Source organism: Zea mays, chromosome 5, assembly GCF_902167145.1.
Source record: "Zea mays cultivar B73 chromosome 5, Zm-B73-REFERENCE-NAM-5.0, whole genome shotgun sequence".
Classification (NCBI taxonomy): Eukaryota; Viridiplantae; Streptophyta; class Magnoliopsida; order Poales; family Poaceae; genus Zea; species Zea mays.
Genome location: NC_050100.1, coordinates 125043150 through 125061358, shown reverse-complemented (window position 1 = coordinate 125061358; position 18209 = coordinate 125043150).

Sequence of the window (18209 nt, the reverse complement as noted above, 5' to 3'; positions counted from 1 at the left end):
TATCATTCCAGCAAATTAATATTGCGAGGGGCTACTGTTGGGGGCCTTCGGCTTCCGAAGGTCCTCAAAAACATGATTTGACAATGTTTTCCAAGTGAAATATGTGAACAGGTATCTTCGGAATCGGGTTACGGGTATACAAGAGTATGGTCAATACGAAGCTTGAGTGGGACGGAAGGCGATTGTGACGAAGGATGAGATGATCACGAAGCTATGCGCAGATAAGCTTCAACATGACAGCAGAAAAGGGGAACCGACTTAAAGATGAAAAGCCAAATTAGACCCTGAAGAATTACTATAGAGTTATTGATAAATGTAAAGGGCATTAATGTAATTTTACACGGGCTGCGTCCCGTGTCTATAAATAGATGAACAGTACTCCCGTACTGTTCACACTGACTTGGCATTCGCTTTTCGCATCACGCCTGTACCTTTACTTTTCATCAATTCGAAGGTACATTTATAATTTGTCATTATGAATTTGATAATGCAAATAAAAATAAGTTGATGATAATATCTTTATTATTATTTGTATTTCATACATGTATTCCTCCTTATTATCTATCGAGGTCACGAAGGTCTTTTCCTTCATAACCTTCGTCCAGAATTCATTATATCCGAAGGGACATAATGTCTTGAAGGACGAAGGACTTTAACATTTAACACTTTTTATGTTGCCTTGTTCTTAACTCTTAGCATTTGAGAACAAGTCCCCAACAACTTCAATGAGTTCGTCAATCTGGCCATCTCCCAGGAGGACTGTATTGTAGCTCACCGGGCAGAGAAGAAGAGAAAGGCACCAATGGCAGCACCATCCGCTCAGGCCCAGAGGTTCAGGATTGTTTCTCACAATCAGAGCAGGGGTTTTCAGCAGTAGGCAGGCAGATGGGTGATCATGCCACCTCAGCAGTAGCAGCCGGCACCCAACCGCTTTCCAGCTCCCGCTCCAAGAAACAATCAGCCTCAGTAGCAGCAGCAGCAGTTCCGCCAGGGCAATGGGAACAAGTGCTTCAGTTGTGGCAATGTGGGCCACTATGCCAAGAATTGTCCAAGGAACCAGCAAAGGCAATTGCCAGCACCAAACAAGACAAGGGAAGAAAGCAGAAGGTACAAGTCAGGCAAGGGAAGCTCAACTTCACTGCTCTGGAGGAAGTACCTGAGGGAGCTCCCATCGTGACCGGTATCTTTTCAGTTTATAATCAACCTGCTTTAATTCTGTTTGATTCTGGTGCATCTCATAGTTTCATTAGCCAAAAGTTCAGTGCTAGATGTCAACTGCCTTTCTATCACTCAAAAGGGTCATTTATGATAGCCACACCTGGGGGTAAAATTGCAACTAATCAATTAAACCAAAGTGTGCCTATTCAACTGGGAAGTCACATTGTCAAGACCACCCTCCTTGTTTTGGGTTTGGAAAATGTGGACATTATTCTGGGAGCTAATTGGATTACCTTGCACCAAGTAGTGCTTGATGTAGCCAGCCGCATCGTGGAAATCAATTCCCCGTTCTATGGGAGTTTCACCTTAATTCTGCCCAGTCAAGGTTCTACTCAGTCATGTGCTTTCTCTATGATGGAGTTACCTCTGAAGAAGATTCCAGTGGTCTGTGAGTATGCAGATATCTTTCCTGATGAATTGCCAGGAATGCCACTAGACCGGGACATTGAGTTCGCCATCGAGTTGCAACCGGGAATGACACCTATTTCCAAGAGACCTTACCGGATGCCACCCGCTGAGTTGGCGGAATTGAAGAAGCAATTGCAGGAGTTGTTGGACAAGGGATTTATTCGCCCAAGTACTTCTCCTTGGGGATGTCCAACCTTGTTCGTGAAGAAGAAAGAGAAAAGCTTGAGGCTGTGTATAGATTACCGCCCTCTTAATGCGGTGACTATCAAGAACAAGTATCCTTTACCTCGTATCGATGTACTTTTTGACCAGTTGGTCGGAGCCAAAGTGTTTTCCAAGATAGACCTTCGCTCCGGCTACCATCACATCAAGATACAAGAAGCGATATTCCAAAGACGGCTTTCTCAACCAGATATGGGCTATATGAATTCTTGGTGATGTCTTTCGGGCTGACAAATGCACCAGCATATTTTATGTATCTGATGAATTCTGTTTTCATGCTTGAATTGGACAAATTCATAGTGGTCTTCATTGATGACATCTTGGTGTACTCAAAGAGCAAAGAAGAACATGCCGGGCATTTGCATGTAGTGCTTCAACGTCTGCGAGAGCACCACCTTTATGCCAAGTTGTCGAAATGTGATTTTTGGCTAAAGGAGATCAAATTCTTGGGTCACACTATTTCTCAGGCAGGCATAGCTGTTGATCCTGATAAAGTGCAAGAGGTGATGAACTGGAAGCCACCCACGACTGTCCGTCAGATTTGGAGTTTTCTGGGATTAGCCAGTTATTACCAAAGATTCATTCCGGATTTCTCTCAAATTGCGAAGCCTATAACTGAGTTGCTGAATAAAGAAGGCAAGATTGTTTGGAGTCAGAAGTGCGAAGATTCCTTCCATGCATTGAGGCAACATCTGACCACGGCACCCGTGTTAGCACAACCCGACAGCAGCAAGCCATTTGATGTGTATTGTGATGCCTCTGGCATTGGACTAGGTTGTGTCTTGATGCAAGACAACCGAGTCATTGCTTATGCCTCACAAGCACTCAGGCCTCATGAGCAGAATTATCCCACTCATGACCTTGAGTTGGCAGCAGTGGTTCATGCATTAAAAATGTGGAGGCACTATTTAATGGGAACCCACTGCAACATCTTCACTGATCATAAGAGCCTTAAGTATATCTTCACTCAGGCTGATCTCAACATGATACAGAGAAGATGGCTAGAGCTGATCAAGGACTATGACCTAGAAGTACATTATCACCCAGGAAAAGCCAATGTGGTAGCAGACGCCTTGAGTCGGAAGTTGCAATGCAATTGTGTTCTGATGAATTCTTGTATTAACACCTTGTGCGATGAGTTGAGCAAGATGCAGATTGAAGTGATTCCTTCTGGTTCTTTGTCTCACATTTCCGTTGAGCCAGCTTTGCAAGACCAGATCATCATGGCCCAGCTCAGTGACAAGGGAGTGCAATTGATCAAGGAGAATCTCCATCAGAAGGTTGAGAAGTATAAATGTTTCCGCCAAGATGAAAAGGGTGTATTATGGTTTAAAAACAGGTTGGTGATTCCTAAGAACAAGGATCTCAAGAAGGAAATCTTGGACGAGGCCCATCTCTCCAAATTCTCTATGCATCCGGGAAGCACCAAAATGTACCTTGATCTGAAGCCTTTGTATTGGTGGACCAGAATGAAGAGGGAGATAGCCCAACATGTATCGGAATGTGACACCTGTCAGAGGATAAAGGCCAGCCACTTGAAACCACCTGAAGCTTTGCAACCCCTGTCTATACCTTCGTGGAAATGGGATGACATCAGCATGGATTTCATCGTGGGTCTGCCCAACACCTCTCGTCATCATGATTCGATTTAGGTTATTGTGGACCGACTAACGAAACTGGCACATTTTCTCCCTGTGCACACCACTGATAAGGCTCAAAAGTATGCAGAGTTGTACATTGACCGGATTGTGTGTTTGCACGGATTCCCTCGGACCATTGTCTCTGACCGAGGAGCCCAATTTGTTGCCAGATATTGGGAACAATTGAAGGAGTCTTTGGGAACCAAGCTAATCAGAAGTTCAACTTACCACCCACAGACTGATGGTCAGACTGAGAGGGTAAATCAAAATCTTGAAGATATGCTGAGAGCTTGTGCAATCGAATGTGGCAAGAACTGGGATAAACACCTCTCCTTGGCAGAGTTTGCTTATAACAATAGTTATCAATCCAGCCTCAGGATGGCACCCTTCGAAGCTCTTTATGGAAGAAGGTGTAGAACACCACTCAATTGGTCTCAGCCTGGAGAAAGAGAAGTTTTCGGACCTGACTTAGTGACTGAAGCCAAAAGGAAGGTCAAACTAATCAGGAAGAATCTAGAAGCTGCTCAGGCTAGGCAAAAGAGTTACCATGATAAGAGAAGGAAACCTCTCCAGTTCGAGGTGGGAGATTTCGTTTATCTAAAGGTATCACCCACCAAAGGAGTGCAGAGGTTTGGGATCAAAGGCAAACTAGCCCCTCGTTACATTGGACCTTATGAGATCATAGGAGCATGTGGACCCGTGGCATATAATTTGAAGTTACCTCGAAGGATGTCTGCCATTCACACCGTGTTCCATGTATCTCAGCTGAAGAAGTGTGTTCGATTGCCGACCGAGATCATAGCAGAATTAGAATTGGAGATAGAGCCAGATCTATCGTACCAAGAGTACCCTTCCAAGATTCTGGATTGCAAAGAAAGATCAACTTGGGCTAAATCGATCAAGATGTACAAGGTCCAGTGGAGTAATCACTCAGAGGAAGAGGCTACTTGGGAGACTGAGGAATTCTTGCGATCCAACTTTCTCGATTGCCTACCAAAGGAAATTGGTACGTAATCATGCCCAACCCCTCCTCCTGCCTTTCAAATCTAAATTTCAGAAATATAATCTTAAATCAGAATGAAGTAATTATGAAACAAAATTTAAAAAGGACTTCCTTCTGAAATTGCAAAGAGAATGACATTCGAAGAGCAATTTGCCCTAATAATAAGCACCCACTTCATGTAAGTCTCACCCTTCGCTTCACTCCAGGAGGACTCTGACCCGAACCTCGGGACAAGATTCCTTTAAGGGGGGAAGGCTGTGACACCCCAGTGTCACCTAGGGTTTCTCTCAAGTGCTAACCCAAGAACCATCATTTTTTGTGAACCAAATTGAGCATGAGCATCAAATTGACTTAAGAATAAAGGATCCACTAAGTTTATACTTAAAAGCATCATGTTCAAAACAAATGAGTTTTTCAAAAGAGCAAAATGTTGAAACCCTAATACCAACCCTAATTGAGCTCTTTATGTAAGATTGAAGAAAAGGGGCAAAAGATTATGAAAAATATAGAATCATGGCTTAGGCCAAATATAAACATTAAAGTATACTAAAGAAGCAACAATAAAGATTATGAAAGCTTGGCCAAAACAATAAAAATAAAACTCCAAACAAGCTTCTCAAGTGGGGATTCAATAGGGAATTCTGAAATTCAGAATTCTGAATTTCAGACCTTGAGCCAAAGACCAAGCGTGTTCACCTTGATCCCTAGCTCAAATCCTAATGACCCCATTGACAAAAACGTGTCTAACTAACCCCTCTGTCACATGCCAGAAGATGGCATTGGGATGCAATCCCTAGACATGACAAAACCCTGGATTTGCCTTGGGTTCGAGCAGAGAGACAGACCGGATTTCAGGGCTCCAAATCTCTGAAACCTGTAGGCAAAATCCAATGACCCCCACACAAGATCGGTAGCTTGTAGGGAGGAGAAGAGGTTTTGTGCACTGACCAAGGTGAGAGCAGGCTTGGATGAATGAGCACACGCGCTAGAACTTGGGCAGAATGAACGTGCACACGTGTTCGACCCTGGTCGGCACGCCAGCGTTCGCCCAACCTGCGCGCGTGCTCGCCCCAGCGTTCGGTCAAGTCCGCCACGTGCCCTCTCCCTCAGTCGTGCCCGCCCGCGCCTACAAAGCCTCCCCGGGCGCGCCTCATCTCACCCCGTGCTCACCTTCGCCGGCCAGACGCCCCTCCTTAGCTCCGGCGAGCTCTTTTCCGCCCGCCATTGCCACCAGAGCCTTGGCCACCATGGCCAGCCCACTCCAGTCACTTCAAAGCCGCGCCAGCCGCTCGGTTAGCTTTGCCATTAGCTTGTGAAGCTTTCCCAGCCCTCGGACCCGGCAGAACTTCACCGGAAAGCCAAGATCGTCCACACCGGACTTCGGCCACCCGCCTGCGCGCGTAGACCGAGCAATCCGGTGAGCCGTTCTTCAATTCCTCGCACACACACCTTCCTTGATCCCAGGTGAAGCTCTCTGACCTATTTGATTGGTCAATTGTGCCCTAGATAGGTCGGACTCCTCGCCGCCGACGTGCTCCCCGCCTGTGCACGTGGACCGGCCAACTCCGACCATCCCCGACGGCGACCCGCACATCGCCATGACCCTCAGGACCTCCCTTACACCCTCGGCCACCTCACCGGAGCAGTCTCACCGCCGGTAAGCCCCTCCGCCCTTTCTTCCGCCGCGGGTACTGTTTAATTTGGGGGAAGGGCCTCGGGTTAGGATTAGAAGAACTTAGGGGGTTTTCTGAATTGTTAGTGACTCATTTGAATAGTAGCCCAAGGACTGGTCTGTAAGGAAACTTGAAAACACCCGCCAGGGACCTCGTTGCAAAGTAGTTTTTCATTTAATCATTTTTGTTTAATCTTTTTAATGAACAGAGAACTTAGGAAATTCATAACTTAATAAATACTTTACCAAAAATTGTCAAACCAATTTTGCTGGATCCTAAATATTATGGACTACCAACTAAAAATACTTAACCCCATGCTTTCTGTTCTAAATTTTAGAGTTTAGAATTAAATACAGAAACTGACCAAACCTTGTTTAATTAAAGAAAATTAGTTATGCTTCTGTGCTGAACTTAAGAAAATTTGTAGATGTTCAAACCCCATTTAGACACTGTTTAAAAATAGTAAGAACCCCAGTATTGAAAAATTTAGTAGGGATAGCTATTAAAAGCCATTTTTGCCCAAAACTTAGGAAATCAGAAAGGCATTAGAAATTAATGACCAGTGAAGGAAATTATTTTTCCTAGCCTACTTAAGTAACAAAGAACCTAGAAAAAAATAAAAAGACCACTAGTCCAGAATAGAGTTAAAGTGGAATGTTTTATTTAGCATTATTCCAACTAGAAAACAATTATTGGAATTATAAAATCAGACCCAAATTTGTTAATAAAAATCCTGTGGACTTGTAACGACCAAAACCCCACTGCAAAAATAATAAACACCCCAGCCCATCATTTTAAGTAGGGTAAATAAATAGAACATGATAATGAGTCATATCTCAAATAAATCATGAGTAACCCAAAAATAATGCAATAATGGGCAAATAAAATTTTGCTAGATCTATAATGAGACAGGCCACCAGATAAAAATGCAAACCCATTTGAAAGATGCACAATAATGCCTATTACCAATACTTCATGAAAAAGGCCATTTAATCCAAATAATTCCTACCCCCCTTCACTTAAGAAAAAAGATGCCAAACTTCATAATGATTGCTCTTGCACAAAATAAAAGCTAGGAAAAATCAGAATTCTGTTGTTTGATATTTTTCAAATATAGTGGTAGTAGAAAGCACTTCTTTAACTAGAAACTTTGGAAAATCATAATAAAATAACTGATACGTATTAATGGCTAGAAATTTGTGCAAAGTCATGTCATAAAATCTAAATGCCAGCAAAAATATGTCTTAAGGAATAAGATTCTGTTAAATGGTAGTTGTAGTTCAAACCACCCCTTCTGCCCTAGCATTTTATAATTTTGTCCAGAGAGATTTATTCACTTTTTAAGCCCCAACTTTTAGGACAGAGAATTATACACCAGTAATAAGCCACTGTAATTTTTACAGATTTTTTGGAAATTTATTAAGACAACTTGTAGTTCAAACCCACCCTAAAAACATAAAGGAAATAAAGGGAAAGAAAGGAAAGATAAACCTCGCCCCAATAAGTCCAACTTGAAATCTTGACAATTCTCACTAAGACTTTAAAAAGAATTCAGGGGAACACCACAATGAACTTACCACTTATTTTAACTGAGTGTGATCTAAATTATTAAGTATAACACCAAAAATCTTTAGTAGCAAGATTAAACTCTATCTGATTTAAGTGGATCATTCACCATCAAGTTTAATTGCTAAAACACATATCATATCGTGCATGTATCTTACTCATTGCATTCATTAGATTGTAATCTCGCTGACGGAGAGTACGTGCTCATCCACGAGCAAGGAACTGTTCAAGAGGAGGACCAAGAGCAAGCTCCCGAGGCTGCTATCGAGGATCTCCCCACAGCCCCAGCTGTTGAAGGCAAGCCTAGTTTTTATGCATAACCGTCTTATTATATGCTACTTTACTACACTTAATGCTTGTAGGATTGTAATGTGCACTTAAGTGTAGGAGTTGCTTGAAACCTCTAGTTGCATGAACTTAGGATACCGTTTTGAGATGGATACTAGTATGCTAGGTCGAGTAGCTGCTATGCTAATCAGGATCTTGGTAGAAGTCGAGTGATTTTTCTAGCACTCGCGCGAGGTCAGGAATTGATTGTATTCATCTTAATAACGGGATCTATGTTAGTCTATGGACTTGGATCCAGGGAGGATGCCTTGTCCATGAGACGGGAAAAGAATTAAGGATTAATGTGTGGATACCTGAGTCAAGCGTTTAAACGTACTAAGCACATGTTGGGAAATATGGTAACCGGTAAACCTAATACCTGAGTGAAGTCGGGCATGGACTTTATCCCTCATGCGACCTGAGACTGGGTCTCCCATGCTAGCTATGGTGGGTACAAGTGCAGTCACGGCACGACGGCAGCCGGGGTCAGTGAAGCATTGTATGCCAAGGCGGTGAGGCCTGGATGCGAACGGGGAATCGATGGGGACGGTTGACATGTGTGGGGTCGAAGTACCCTAACATGTCGTATGTTTAGGTTTACCTTGCAAGGATAGAACTCGATTCGAATCGTCTGCTTCTCGCAGCTAATGAGACTGCTTGACCCCTTGTACTACATTGAGTAAGAAGTGAAATGAGGTTACATGAGACAATTTGTTGATTGCACTAAATGCTTGTTACCATGTATGCTTAGAAAGAGCAAACTTAGTTAAGGATAATGATACTAGAATTTGAAAAGCTAAGAATTGATTTTAGAAACAGCTAGTGCTTTTGGCAAACCAAACCCCTCAGCCAAACAACTGCATGGTCTAAAGGTAGAGGAGTAGTTTCCTCACACCGGGTAAGTCTAGCTGAGTATTAGTATACTCAGCCTTGCTTGTGGCATAATTTTGCGGGTACGCTGCAGGATATGGTTGATGGTGTGACTTGGCCTACCACCCTACCACCGGGTTGGACGGTCGAGTGGGATGCTGCTTCCACGGGAGAGGAGCAGGAGGAGTAGTGGGCTAGGCCTTTCCCATTTCCTCGCTATCGACGACATCGATTATCCGCTGCATCTTATTTTATGAACTCTTACCAGCAACTTGAAAAACTTCGATTTATATAATAATTCAGTACTTTAATTTGAGGTTTCCTGTTTTATTGTATTTCTTCTATGACTCACCTTCGAGTGAGTATGCGGTATTTGATCCTGGTTAAGTGGCTTTATCAGACTAGATCTGAGGGACTGACGGGTTATTCCGATTTAAGTGTGTTATGGCCCTTGAGGCGTGACTTAGGCACTTAAACTGGAATAATTCGGCCGGTTCCGCCACAGCTGGTATCAGAGCAAATTCCACCACAGAGGAGAACAATAAACCATGAATACCAATTTTCAAAATCTAAAACTTGCTTAGAAACTGCTACGAATCGTCAGGACTAGACCGCTAGACCTAGGACGAAAGGCCTTAGGGATAGTGGGAGAAATAGGTGGCTAATTAAGTAGGCCCTGTGGGCCAGTACTTAGATTTTTAGAGGATGCTTTGAAGCACCCTTATATTCGGAGAGGAAACGTTACTTCCAGCATGCATGCATTATAAAAGCTAAAAGGAATTAAAATTTGAGCTAACCCGCTTCCTTTTAACCCATCCAGGCTCTTTTATTTTTCTTCCTTCCACCATAATCTTTACCTTTGATACCCTTCCGCAGATGAATTCACCCACCCCCGCCAGCGGAGGAGACACTCGTTTCAGCTCTGACTTCCTTTCTCACGATGGCTTTCCTTCCATCTTGTGGGAAGTGCTTAACTCCACTGGCTACCCTACGCCCCCTTTGTACACGGCGCAGTTGTATGAGGAGCATCGGGTACCTCGTTGCCGAGTCTGGCTGACTTTGGAGGCTCATCCCCTTCAGCCGGGTTGGCATTCTCTTGACTCCAAGATGGTTTATTCAGGACGAATGACACCACTGAAGCAGCAGCCATGAAGACTCTAACGACCTTCTATGGCTACCATCCCCTGGAGATGGTGATGCACCCCTTGGGACTCTTCCCTGCTGAGAAGAAGGATGACCCCATGTGGTGTAACCGCGTGAGCCATGTGAAATATGTGTAGGCAATGTATCCTAACTTGGTTGGGAGGGTCACTATTCAGTGCATGAGTGCGTTGTACCGTCTTCAGGCCCTACAGAGCGACGGTATGGCACACCTTGCTAACATCGCTCAAACCACCAAGCTCACCCTAGACAGTCGAGAAGATTTTTTGGTCGACTTATCCTCCGAGTTGGTGGAGAAGGATCTAAGGTGGAAAGGCTGAGCCAGCACATTACCACCTTGGAGCAGCAGGTGGAGATCCGAGACAACACTATTGATGTCTTAGAGAACCAGCTCCATGATGTGCACCGAGAACTCGAAGAAGCAAATGACCACCTGGACATGCACCACTTGGAGATGGCGGCCAATGAGGCCAGAAGCGAGGGAGAAGAGGCTCCCGAGGAGTTAGGACCAGCCCCTGGTGCTAATGGGACTACCTCCGCGATGCCCCCTTCACCCGCATCCAGTGTCGCTTCCATCGCTCAGGGTTGATCAGTCACTTTGACGCTTTAGGAGGATAGAAAACCTACGCGAGCTTAGTTAATGTCAGATTTAGAACTAGGCTTACAGGTACTTTCCCATTATTGATGTAACCCTATGAACTTTTGAAATCTGTGGGATGTTTTGTAACCATGTTATCGTCATTTCGAACCTAATTTTATGATTATGGCATTTTCCCTTCCATATGAGATAATAGCTTGTCGTTCGAAATTGTGAGATGAGATAACAATGGTGACAATCTCTGTTTTCAGATGGCAGCTAGGCAGCATCGTGGGCAGAACGAGCAGGTTCCCCCGCCACCTCCTCCAGCTCCCACAGTGTAGGAGCTGATGGCCCAGCAGAATGAAATTCTGCGACAGCTCTTGTAGCGCCAGCCCCACCCTCAGCAGCATGGTGGAGGCCAGCATCAGCGACCTCCGGCAGCGGCAACCTATTAGGAGTTCCTGAGCACGCAGCCACCCTTGTTCACCAAGGCAGAGGATCCATTGGACGCCGACGTGTGGCTCCGCTTCGTTGAGTCCAAGTTTCCCCTCCTCACGGGAGACTGCCCTGATGAAGCCAAGGCTCGCTTCGCCGCGCAGCAGCTTCGCGGCCCTAATCGGACTTGGTGGGACCACTTCCGTGCTATGCTCCCCACTGATCATGAAGTGTCTTGGGAGGAATTCAAGACCGCTTTCAGAGGGCACCACATTCCCGCCGGAATTCTCGATCGCAAGCTGAATGCGTTTCTGGCACTTAATCAAGGAACCCGCACGGTATTGCAGTACGCTCAGGCCTTCAACGACCTGTGCCAGTATGCAGGTTACCATGCCGATTCTGATGAGAAGAAGAGAGACCGCTTCCGCAGGGGTCTCAACACCAAGCTGCGGGAATGACTCAACACTGTTCGGACGGATAGTTCAATGAGTTGGTCAATCTGGCCATCTCCTACGAGGACTGTATTGTAGCTCACCGGGCAGAGAAGAAGAGAAAGGCACCAATGGCAGCACCATCCGCTCAGGCCCAGAGGTTCAGGATTGTTTCTCACAATCAGAGCAGGGGTTTTCAGCAGCAGACAGGCAGATGGGTGATCAGGCCACCTCAGCAGCAGCAGCCGACACCCAACCGCTTTCCAGCTCCCGCTCCAAGAAACAATCAGCCTCAGTAGCAGCAGCAGCAGCAGCAGTTCTGCCAGGGCAATGGGAACAAGTGCTTCAGTTGTGGAAATGTGGGCCACTATGCCAAGAATTGTCCAAGGAACCAGCAAAGGCAGATGCCAGCACCAATCAAGACAAGGGAAGAAAGCAGAAGGTACAAGTCAGGCAAGGGAAGCTCAACTTCACTGCTCTGGAGGAAGTACCTGAGGGAGCTCCCATCATGACCGGTATCTTTTCAGTTTATAATCAACCTGCTTTAATTCTGTTTGATTCTGGTGCATCTCATAGTTTCATTAGCCAAAAGTTCAGTGCTAGATGTCAACTGCCTTTCTATCACTCAAAAGGTCATTTATGATAGCCACACCTGGGGGTAAAATTGCAACTAATCAATTAAACCAAAGTGTGCCTATTCAACTGGGAAGTCACATTGTCAAGACCACCCTCCTTGTTTTGGGTTTGGAAAATGTGGACATTATTCTGGGAGCTAATTGGATTACCCTGCACCAAGTAGTGCTTGATGTAGCCAGCCGCATCGTGGAAATCAATTCCCCGTTCTGTGGGAGTTTCACCTTAATTCTGCCCAGTCAAGGTTCTACTCAGTCATGTGCTTTCTCTATGACAGAGTTACCTCTGAAGAAGATTCCAGTGGTCTGTGAGTATGCAGATGTCTTTCCTGATGAATTGCTAGGAATGCCACCAGACCGGGACATTGAGTTCGCCATCGAGTTGCAACCGGGAACAACACCTATTTCCAAGAGGCCTTACCGGATGCCACCCGTTGAGTTGGCGGAATTGAAGAAGCAATTGCAGGAGTTGTTGGACAAGGGATTTATTCGCCCAAGTACTTCGCCTTGGGGATGTCCAGCCTTGTTCGTGAAGAAGAAAGATAAAAGCTTGAGGCTGTGTATAGATTACCGCCCTCTTAATGCGGTGACTATCAAGAACAAGTATCCTTTGCCTCATATCGATGTTCTTTTTGACCAGTTGGTCGGAGCCAAAGTGTTTTCCAAGATAGACCTTCGCTTCGGCTACCATCAGATCAAGATACGAGCAAGCGATATTCCGAAGACGGCTTTCTCAACCAGATATGAGCTATATGAATTCTTGGTGATGTCTTTCGGGCTGACAAATGCACCAGAATATTTTATGTATCTGATGAATTCTGTTTTCATGCCTGAATTGGACAAATTCGTAGTGGTCTTCATCGATGACATCTTGGTGTACTCAAAGAGCGAAGAAGAACGTGTCGGGCATTTGCATGTAGTGCTTCAACGTCTGCGAGAGCACCACCTTTATGCCAAGTTGTCGAAATGTGATTTTTGGCTAAAAAAGATCAAATTCTTGGGTCACACTATTTCTCAGGCAGGCATAGCTATTGATCCTGATAAAGTGCAAGAGGTGATGAACTGGAAGCCACCCACGACTGTCCGTCAGATTCGGAGTTTTCTGGGATTAGCCGGTTATTACCAAAGATTCATTCCGGATTTCTCTCGAATTGCGAAGCCTATAACTGAGCTGCTAAAGAAAGAAGCCAAGTTTGTTTGGAGTCAGAAGTGCGAAGATGCCTTCCATGCATTGAGGCAACATCTGACCACGGCACCAGTGTTAGCACAACCCGACAGCAGCAAGCCATTTGATGTGTATTGTGATGCCTCTAGCACTGGACTAGGTTGTGTCTTGATGCAAGACAACCGAGTCATTGCTTATGCCTCACGAGCACTCAGGCCTCATGAGCAGAATTATCCCACTCATGACCTTGAGTTGGCAGCAGTGGTTCATGCATTAAAAATGTGGAGGCGCTATTTAATGGGAACCCATTGCAACATCTTGACTGATCATAAGAGCCTTAAGTATATCTTTACTCAGGCTGATCTCAACATGAGACAGAGAAGATGGCTAGAGCTGATCAAGGACTATGACCTGGAAGTACATTATCACCCAGGAAAAGCCAATGTGATAGCAGATGCCTTGAGTCGGAAGTTGCAATGCATTTGTGTTCTGATGGATTCTCGTATTAACACCTTGTGCGATGAGTTGAGCAAGATGCAGATTGAAGTGATTCCTTCTGGTTCTTTGTCTCACATTTCCGTTGAGCCAGCTTTGCAAGACCAGATCTTCATGGCCCAGCTCAGTGACAAGGGAGTGCAATTGATCGAGGAGAATCTCCATCAGAAGGTTGAGAAGTATAAATGTTTCCGCCAAGATGAAAAGGGTGTATTATGGTTTAAAAACAAGTTGGTGATTCCTAAGAACAAGGATCTCAAGAAGGAAATCTTGGACGAGGCCCATCTCTCCAAATTCTCTATGCATCCGGGAAACACCAAAATGTACCATGATCTGAAGCCTTTGTATTGGTGGACTAGAATGAAGAGGGAGATAGCCCAATATGTATCGGAATGTGACACCTGTCAGAGGATAAAGGCCAGCCACTTGAAACCACCTAGAGCTTTGCAACCCCTATCTATACCTTCGTGGAAATGGGATGACATCAGCATGGATTTCATCGTGGATTCGTGGGTTTGCCCAACACCTCTCGTCATCATGATTTGATTTGGGTTATTGTGGACCGACTGACGAAAATGGCACATTTTCTCCCTGTGCACACCACTGATAAGGCTCAAAAGTATGCAGAGTTGTACATTGACCGGATCGTGTGTTTGCATAGATTGCCTCGGACCATTGTCTCTGACCGAGGAGCCCAATTTGTTGCCAGATTTTGGGAACAACTGCAAGAGTCTTTGGGAACCAAGCTAATCAGAAGTTCAGCTTACCACCCACAAACTGATGGTCAGACTAAGAAGGTAAATCAAATTCTTGAAGATATGCTGAGAGCTTGTGCAATCGATTGTGGCAAGAACTGGGATAAGCACCTCTCCTTGGCAGAGTTTGCTTATAACAACATTTATCAATCCAGCCTCAGGATGGCACCCTTCGAAGCTCTTTATGGAAGAAGGTGTAGAACACCACTCAATTGGACTCAGCCTGGAGAAAGAGAAGTTTTCGGACCTGACTTAGTGACTGAAGCCGAAAGGAAGGTCAAACTAATCAGGAAGAATCTAGAAGCTGCTCAGGCCAGGCAAAAGAGTTACCATGATAAGAGAAGGAAACCTCTCCAGTTCGAGGTGGGAGATTTCGTTTATCTAAAGGTATCACCCACCAAAGGAGTGCAGAGGTTTGGGATCAAAGGCAAACTAGCCCCTCGTTACATTGGACCTTATGAGATCATAGGAGCATGTGGACCCGTGGCATATAAATTGAAGTTACCTCCAAGGATGTCTGCCATTCACAACATGTTCCATGTATCTCAGCTGAAGAAGTGTGTTCGATTGCCGACCGAGATCATAGCAGAACCAGAATTGGAGATAGAGCCAGATCTATCATACCAAGAGTACCCTTCCAAGATTCTGGATTGCAAAGAAAGATCAACTCGGGCTAAATAGATCAAGATCAACAAGGTCCAGTGGAGTAATCACTCAGAAGAAGAGGCTACTTGGGAGACTGAGGAATTCTTGCGATCCAACTTCCCCGATTGCCTACCTAAGGAAATTGGTACGTAATCATGCCTAGCCCCTACTCCTGCCTTTCGAATCTAAATTTCAGAAATATAATCTTAAATTAGAATGAAGTAATTATGAAACAAAATTTAAAAAGGACTTCCTTCTGAAATTGCAAAGAGAATGACATTCGAAGAGCAGTTTGCCCTAATAATAAGCACCCACTTCATGTAAGTCTCACCCTTCGCTTCACCCCGGGAGGACACTCACCCAAATCTCGGGACAAGATTCCTTTAAGGGGGGAAGGCTGTGACACCCCAGTGTCACCTAGGGTTTCTCTCAAGTGCTAACCCAAGAACCAAAATTTTTTGTGAACCAAATTGAGCATGAGCATCAAATTGACTTAAGAATAAAGGATCCACTAAGTTTATACTTAGAAGCATCATGTTCAAAACAAATGAGTTTTTGAAACCCTAAGACCAACCCTAATTGAGCTCTTTATGTAAGATTCAAGGAAAGGGGCAAAAGATTATGAAAAATATAGAATCATGGCTTAGGCCAAATATAAACATTAAAGTATACTAAATAAGCAACAATAAAGATTATGGAAGCTTGGACAAAACAATTTAAATAAAACTCCAAACAAGCTTCTCAAGTGGGGATTCAATAGGGAATTCTGAAATTCAGAATTCTGAATTTCAAACCTTGAGCCAAAGACCAAGCGTGTTCACCTTGATCCCTAGCTCAAATCCTAATGACCCCATTGACAAAAACGTGTCTAACTAACCCCTCTGTCACATGCCAGAAGATGGCATTGGGACGCGAGCCCTAGACATGACAAAACCGTAGATTTGCCTCGGGTTCGAGCAGAGAGACAGACCGGATTTCAGGGCTCTAAATCTCTGAAACCAGTAGGTAAAATCCAATGACCCCCACACAAGATCGGTAGCTTGTAGGGAGGAGAAGAGGTTTTGTGCACTGACCAAGGCGAGAGCAGGCTCGGATGAATGACCACACGCGCCAGAACATGGGCAGAACGAACGTGCACACGTGTTCGACCCTGGTCGGCACGCCGGCGTTCGCCCAACCCGCGCGCACTCGCCCCAGTGTTCGGTCAAGTCCGCCGCGTGCCCTCTCCCTCGGCCGTGCCCGCCCGCGCCTATAAAGCCTCCCCGGGCGCGCCTCATCTCACCCTGTGCTCACCTTCGCCGGCCAGACGCCCCTCCTTAGCTCCGGCGAGCTCTTTTCCGCCCGCCATTGCCACCAGAGCCTCGGCCACCGTGGCCAGCCCACTCCAGTCACTTCAAAGCCACGCTAGCCGCTCGGTTAGCTTCGCCATTAGCTTGTGAAGCTTTCCCAGCCCTCGGACCCGGTAGAACTTCACCGGAAAGCCAAGATCGTCCTCACCGGACTTCGGCCGCCCGCCTGCGCGCGTAGATTGAGCAATCCGGTGAGCCGTTCTTTAATTCCTCGCACACACACCTTCCTTGATCCCTGGTGAAGCTCTCTGACCTATTTGATTGGTGAATTGTGCCCTGGATAGGCCGGACTCCTCGCCGCCGACGAGCTCCCCCGCCTGCGCACGTGGACCGGCCAACTCCGACCATCCCCGACGGCGACCCGCACATCGTCATGACCCTCAGGACCTCCCCTACACCCTCGGCCACCTCACCGGAGCAGTCTCGCCGCCGGTAAGCCTCTTCGCCTTTTCTTCCGCCGTGGGTACTGTTTAATTTGGGGGAAGGACCTCGGTTAGGATTAGAAGAACCCAGGGGGTTTTCTAAATTGTCAGTGACTCATTTGAATAGTAGCCCAAGGACTGGTCTGTAAGGAAACTTGAAAACACCCGCCAGGGACCCCGTTGCAAAGTAGTTTTCCATTTAATCATTTCTGTTTAATCTTTTTAATGAACAGAGAACTTAGGAAATTCATAACTTAAAAAATACTTAACCAAAAATTGTCAAACCAATTTTGCTGGATCCTAAATATTATGGACTACCAACTAAAAATACTGTACCCCATGCTTTCTGTTCTAAATTTTAGAGTTTAGAATTAAAATACAGAAACTAACCAAACCTTGTTTAATTAAAGAAAATTAGTTATGCTTCTGTGCTGAACTTAAGAAAATTTGTAGATGTTCAAACCCCATTTAGACACTGTTTAAAAATAGTAAGAACCCCAGTATTAAAAAATTTATTAGGGATAGCTATTAAAAGCCATTTTTGCCCAAAACTTAAGAAAATCAGAAAGGCATTAGAATTTAATGGACAGTGAAGGAAATTATTTTTCCTAGCCTACTTAAGTAACAAAGAACCTAGAAAAAATAAAAAGACCACTAGTCCAGAATAGAATTAAAGTGGAATGTTTTATTTAGCATTATTCCAACTAGAAAACAATTATTGGAATTAAAAAACCAGACCCAAATTTGTTAATAAAAGTCCAGTGGACTTGTAACCACCAAAACCCCACTGCAAAAATAATAAACACCCCAGTCCATCATTTTAAGTAGGGTAAATAAATAGAACATGATAATGAGTCATATCTCAGATAAATCATGAGTAACCAAAAAATAATGCAATAATGGGCAAATAAAATTTGCTAGATCAATAATGAGATAGGCCACCAGATAAAAATGCAAACCCATTTGAAAGATGCACAATAATGCCTATTAGCAATACTTCATGAAAAAGACCATTTAATTCAAATAATTCCTACCACCCCTTCCCTTAAGCAAAAAGATGCCAAACTTTAGAGTGATTGCTCTTGCACAAAATAGAAGCTAGGAAAAATCAGAATTTTGTTGTTTGATATTTTTCAAATATAGTGGTAGTAGAAAGCACCCCTTTAACTAGAAACTTTGGAAAATCATAATAAAATAACTGGTAAGTATTAA